This window comes from Ailuropoda melanoleuca, chromosome 14, assembly GCF_002007445.2.
Source record: "Ailuropoda melanoleuca isolate Jingjing chromosome 14, ASM200744v2, whole genome shotgun sequence".
NCBI classification, from domain to species: Eukaryota; Metazoa; Chordata; class Mammalia; order Carnivora; family Ursidae; genus Ailuropoda; species Ailuropoda melanoleuca.
Genome location: NC_048231.1, coordinates 44,545,958 through 44,551,957, shown reverse-complemented (window position 1 = coordinate 44,551,957; position 6,000 = coordinate 44,545,958).

Below are 6,000 nucleotides of genomic sequence, written 5' to 3'. Positions count from 1 at the left end.
CAGAGTGGGTGCCTGTTTTCTATTTGAGGGTAATCCACCTTCGAGGGCACTAGGGGTATGGATGTGGAGGGAGAGGGGCGTATGGAAAGGCAGGTGGCCGGGTCTTCCAGGGCTGTACCTCCAGCTCTCCCTATCCATTCCATGGCAATTCCAGGGGCCACTCAGGAAAGGCAGTGTTTGGACTTGGCTAGGGGGCCGCTTCCAGGTGGGGAGTTGGCCTCTCGAGGAGATGGAAGGGCGGCTGGCTGTGGCACGGGCGTGGCCACTGTGCAGACTTGTCCCGTGCGTTCCAGGCTGCTTCGTCGGCCTCAGGCTTCTTTCCCAGCAGCACTTGTTGGTGGGTGGGTTCTCTCTGGTGAGTATCGGGAGGGGCCACTCCAGTGTCTTGAGAATAGTAACTACCCCCCACATACCCCCCCCCCAAAGGAGAGGTGGTCCCATCACCACACTGGGGTCTGAGCTTCCTTGGTCTCTTTATCAGCTTGGTTACAGGCCCTTTTAAGGAGGAGGAATGGCTATGGCCTTCGTAGTTCCCTCACCTGTGCTGCTTTGGAAGATAATAAGATTTTGGTGAATTCTTGTTCCTAAAATGAATGAGAAGCGAGAGTACTCGGGTTGATGGCTTGGAAGGTGGGGTCAGAGGCCCCCGTGGCCTGCCCTTCTGTGGACACCATGGTGCTTTCCTTGTGATCAGTGCTTGCTGCACATGGACCCATTAAGTATGTGCTGTTACCTGTGCTGCCGGGAAGAGGCCTGCCTGCTGGCGCCTGGTTCTCAGCCCTGCACATGGGGATCACCTGGGAGCTGGTAAAAGCTGGCCCAGCCCGGACTATTTCTAGCATCCATGTTTCCTGAGACTTGGAAATGAATTTGATGTGCAGCCAAGATCGAGAACCACTGCTTTAGCAGGTGATGAATCTGTGTTGGTAATAGAATCAAGCAGGTGGTGAGTTCAGATCGACCAGTGTATTATGATCTGGGGTGGTCTTGAACTACTTTACCCTGATGGCCCATGGGATCGAATTTACAGAAAGAAATTGGGTTGACTCTGTTAGTTAGTAGGGTCTTGGAGAAGCACCAGACACAGAAGGGGTTTACTCTGAATTCATGGTCCCTCTTACTTGGTGGCGTGGGAGAGATCCCAGGCCAGTGTGCACTAAGGGGGCATCTCGTCGGAGGTCCTTGGAGAGCCTCCTGCTGCTCTTGACCCCAGGACTCTTCATCCCGCTTGGTTTTCAGAGTTTACCTGTTCTGATTTTGTGGTTGCATTCTTGGGCCGTGGTTGACCTCTGTGTGTCCTGGCAGGGCCTTACATCATGACATTTGGGATCCTTGTGGCTTCCTAATTAATAAGCCCACTGTGGCCATAGCTGGGGACCCCTGGGACCTGAGCCCCTATTTTTTCTCTTTGACCCTGGGGGAGAGAGATTGGTCCCTGAGGTTGCTTTTCTGGATTGTTATCTGGGTAAAGTGTTTAAGGGGCCAGGAAAGAGAGTACGCAGGGAGGGGTGGGGTGGCTGTGAAAGGGCATTGGCGGTAGGGCTTCAGGTAAGACGTGGCTCACCTGGCTCAGCTCTCTTTGCTAGAACAGAACAATGGGCGGTCCTGGGGTTTAGTGCATATCTGTGGGCAGATGGAACATAAGACAGCCCTGTTTGCTCTAGGCAGCTTAGAGTATGAGGGGAGCAGCAGGGCCCCTGAGTCTGGTGTGGTTCTGGTTGGTGTCCTGGTTAGGAAGTACGCTGTCCATTAGGGAAGGAAGACCAGCCTGGGCTGGGGCAGTGAAGGAGAGGGGATCAAAATGTCTTGGCTGGTAGTCGAGGAAGGAGTGGTGTTGGGAGCACAGACAGGGTGTCCTTCCTCTCTGTTCTTTCCTGCCTGTACGCATCTTGGTAGACGGACTCCGGGGTTCTGCTTTGAGAGCTAGTGGTTCTGGGGGTGGGTTCCTGCCTCAGCGCTTTGTCTCTCTGTCCCACCCTGCCTCCCACCCTGCGCAGGATTTCCGTGCCCTTCTCTCCAATAGAAAGTGGCTGATGGTTTGTGTCTGACAGGTGCTACTGCAGCTTTGCTTGAATACTGGGAGAAGGGTGGTTCTCACAGAATTCCTGGCAGAGTGCTAGCAAAGTAGTGGCAGAAGAGGGCTGGGGGCTCACACCCCATATGGACGGTGTTCCGAATTCAATCCTCAGAACATAACCCGTGCATTGCCGATCATTTTATCAATCTTCACTGTACAAGTGGCTCAGAGAAGTTAGGCAATTAGTCTCAAGTCACATAGCTAGGAAGCAGGTAGAGAAGTTCCTTTTTTTTTTTTTAAGATTTATTTGAGAGAGAGAACACAAGCGGTGGGGGGGGGCAGTGGGGGGGAGAGAGAATCCTTAGACTCCCCGCTGATCACGGAGCCTAGCGTGGTGCTCGATCCCAGGACCCCAAGGTCATGACTTTAGCCGATATCAAGAGTCAGGTGCCCAACAGACTGAGCCATCCAGGTGTCCCCATTAGAGAAGTTCTAAGAGTAAGGTAAACAGCCCCACACGTGTGGCAGCCTCGAACACGTTATGTGTGGGCTCCTTCCTCTGAGCAGTGCTTGGGCCTGAGGACAGTCAAGGTTTTCATTTTGAGTGGGGTGGCAGTATTGTTGTCTTAGACAAAGCCTGGAGCTGGGGGTAGTTCTTGTACACTGGGGAGGGATCACTACAAGCCTGGTGAGCAGTCTGCTTCCCACCCTCCTCCTCCTCCTCCCAGTGCCAACTCCTTCCCTTCTGGCACGTTGGACTATGTAAACTTGGGCTTTTGTTGACCACTTCCAGAGGATGCGTGAGGGTATGGTCTGGGGGTTCCTGGGAACCCAGAGCTGGGCTCCTTTTCTTCTCTTGGTATTCTCACTGTGCTGTGTGGGACTGGGCAGGGTGGCCTCTCTCTCAGCAGTGTGAGGTTGTTTCTTGGTAGATGGGTGATCTTGGAGATGAGGAGAGGGGACAAGCCATAGCCTCCTCGGGTGCCCTGGGCCACCTCTAACAGGTGCCTTTCCCACCTGCTCCTGGGCTCCAGGTGTGGGTGGGTGGAACACTGAGCTTGGGTGTTCCTTTGGCTGTGGTAGGTGAACCTGAGCGCCAGAGGGGTGCAGGCCAGGGGAGAGGACTGTTTCCAAAGTCCCACATTCCATGCATGTGTTGACGCTGATAAGGGCAGCAGGGCTGGCTGAGCTGCTTTGGGCAGGAGGGGACTTTGACTTCATGCCCCCAGCAGGCAGAGAGCTTACACATCCTGCTTCCTGTAGCACCTCCCCCATGTCCCCCTCTGACCACCTCTGCCTCAGGAGGGCAGGAGCAATCAGCCCGGGGCCCACAGCGTCCAGAGGGCCCTGCTTGCTCCCAAAGCATTGCCAGTTCTGAGTAAGCAGGCCTTTGGAGGTCTCTTCATGGTTTCTGTCAGCCCTGCCTCTTAGACTATTTGGTAAACAAGTGTGGTTTTGGGAAGAATGCCTCTCTGCCTCACTTTCCTTACAAGTAAAATGGGTTGTTAAATATTTGAGCTAGGGCATATCAGCTGTTCTCAGAGTGATTTGCAGACTGCTTGGGGTCCCCAAGAACCTTTTCATAGTACTTAGAAGTTACTGGCCTTGGGGCTCGGTGGCTCAGTCGTTAAAGTGTCTGCCTTCGGCTCAGGGCATGATCCCAGAGTTCTGGGATCAAGCCCTGCATCGGGCTCCCTGCTCCGCTGGGAGCCTGCATCTTCCTCTCCCATTCCCCCTGCTTGTGTTCCCTCTCTTGCCAGCTCTCTCTCTCTGTCAAATAAATAAATAAAATCTTAAAAAAAAAAAAGAAAAGTTACTGGCCTTTGTCTTATGCAAAGCCATGGTGGGTGGTACCCATCACCCAGAGTTGTGTTCTCTGGGTGTTCCAGATGGAGACAGCCAGTCTTTAAAGTGTCCTGGGGAGGCAGTACAGATGACTAAGGAGTAAATCTAGACCCTGGGGTCCACGTCTTTTTAATATTAGTGACAAAATGGGGAGTATGCATAACTACTGTGAAGTATAACTGTTGTCTCTGGAAAGCACTTCTCATTTGCTTGGGCTGTGCTCTGAACTAGCTGCTTTTTCTCGTGGAACATTGTTTTTAGTTGAAAGAACAACTGACAGACAAGGCATGGTTATTCAGACTTGGAGAATTTGTTCAGACATTTTCTCAAATGCAGAAGGTGAGCTTTGCCGTTTCAGGGAAACCAGCTGACAAGGTATGTTGCCAGTGCTAGAACCCTCAAGGGAAAATAAGTTTTGGAAAACTCCTGTCCATCACTGTGAGCCTGACTTAGCCTTCACTGATAAGATCAGCGGTGATATTAACACATGGCGTTTTTTGGTGTCGTATAATGAAATGTGATGACATTTGGAAGATCTGATCAACTCAGTGAGCCAAAATTTTCCAGATGACCAGTGCTTGATATTGCACAATCTTGCATGAATAGGAGTGTGGCGTAGACTGGAGGATTTTTGCGTAACTGGATGTGAGATAGTCACGGATACGAATTCAGAGTCTCCATTGCAACTTTTTTTTCTTTTTAAGATTTTAAAAATTTATTTGAGAGAGCACCAGTGGGCGGGGGAAGGCAGTGGGAGAGGGAGAAGTGCTCTCCCTGTTGAGCTTGGAGCCTGGTCGGGGCTGGATCTGAGGACCCTTAGATCACGACTTGAGCGAAGGCAGACATTTAACCAGTGGAGCCACCCAGGCGCCTCTCCCACTGCAACTTTTAAGAGACCACCGCTTGTTGAGTTTCAGTGTAATGTTAATGAAGAAGAGCGACAATTAGTTGAAAGGATAATTAAAATAGTCCTCCCTTCTATATGTGTAAAGTCATGTTTCTTCAGAGACTTGAATCAAAACCACATATTCTAATATAGATGGTAGAAACGGATATGAGAATCTAGCCACTTCTATTAAGCCAGATGTTAAAGAGATTTAAAATGTAGGGGATGCCTGGGTGGCTCAGTCGTTAAGTGTCTGCCTTCGGCTCAGGTCCTGATCCTGGGATTGAGCCCCACATTGGGCTCCTTGCTCAGCGGGAAGCCTGCTTCTCCCTCTCTCACTCCCCCAGCTTGTGTTCCCTTTCTCACTGTCTGTCTCTCTGTCAAATAAATAAATAAAATCTTTTAAAAAAGAGATTAAAATGTAAAAAAAAATGCAAAAAATGTAAAACAAACTCTTCTCATTAATTTTTTTTATTTTGGGATTTTTTTCCCCCCATAAAAATGGTATTTATGTTAATGTGGTTTTTTTGGTTTTGGATTTTTTTGTTTTTAATTTTTAAGCGATCTCTACACCCAGTCTGGGACTAGAACTCACAACCCGGAGTTCAAGAGTCACATCAAGAGTCACATGCTGTACCAACTGAGCCAGTCAGGTGCCCCAAATGTGGGTTTCTTTTCTTTTCTTTTCTTTTCTTTTCTTTTCTTTTCTTTCCTTTTTTTTTTTTTTTTTTTAAATTTATTTATTTGACAGAGAGAGAGGGAACACAAGCTGGGGAAGTGGGAGAGGGAGAATCAGGCTTCCCGCTGAGCAGGGAGCCTGATGCGGGGCTTGACCCCAGGACTCTGGGATCATGACCTGAGCTGAAGGCAGACGCTTATCGGCTGAGCCACCCAGGCACCCCCCAATGTGGGTTTCTTATAGCTATTTTTTTTTTTTTTAAAGATTTTATTCATTTATGTGACAGAGAGACAGCCAGCGAGAGAGGGAACACAGCAGGGGAGATGGAGAGGAAGAAGCAGGCTCCCAGCCGAGGAGCCCGATGTGGGACTCGATCCCGGAACCCCGGGATCACGCCCTGAGCCGAAGGCAGTCGCTTTAACAACTGCGCTACCCAGGCGCCCCCTCTTATAGCTATTTTAAGTCAAGTTATTGTTTTAATTGCCAGTTTGTCTAATATGGGAAATAGGACAGTAATACCAGCTACAGTTACACATAAACCACCTGAAAGTTTGTCGGGAGTCCTAAGTTTGA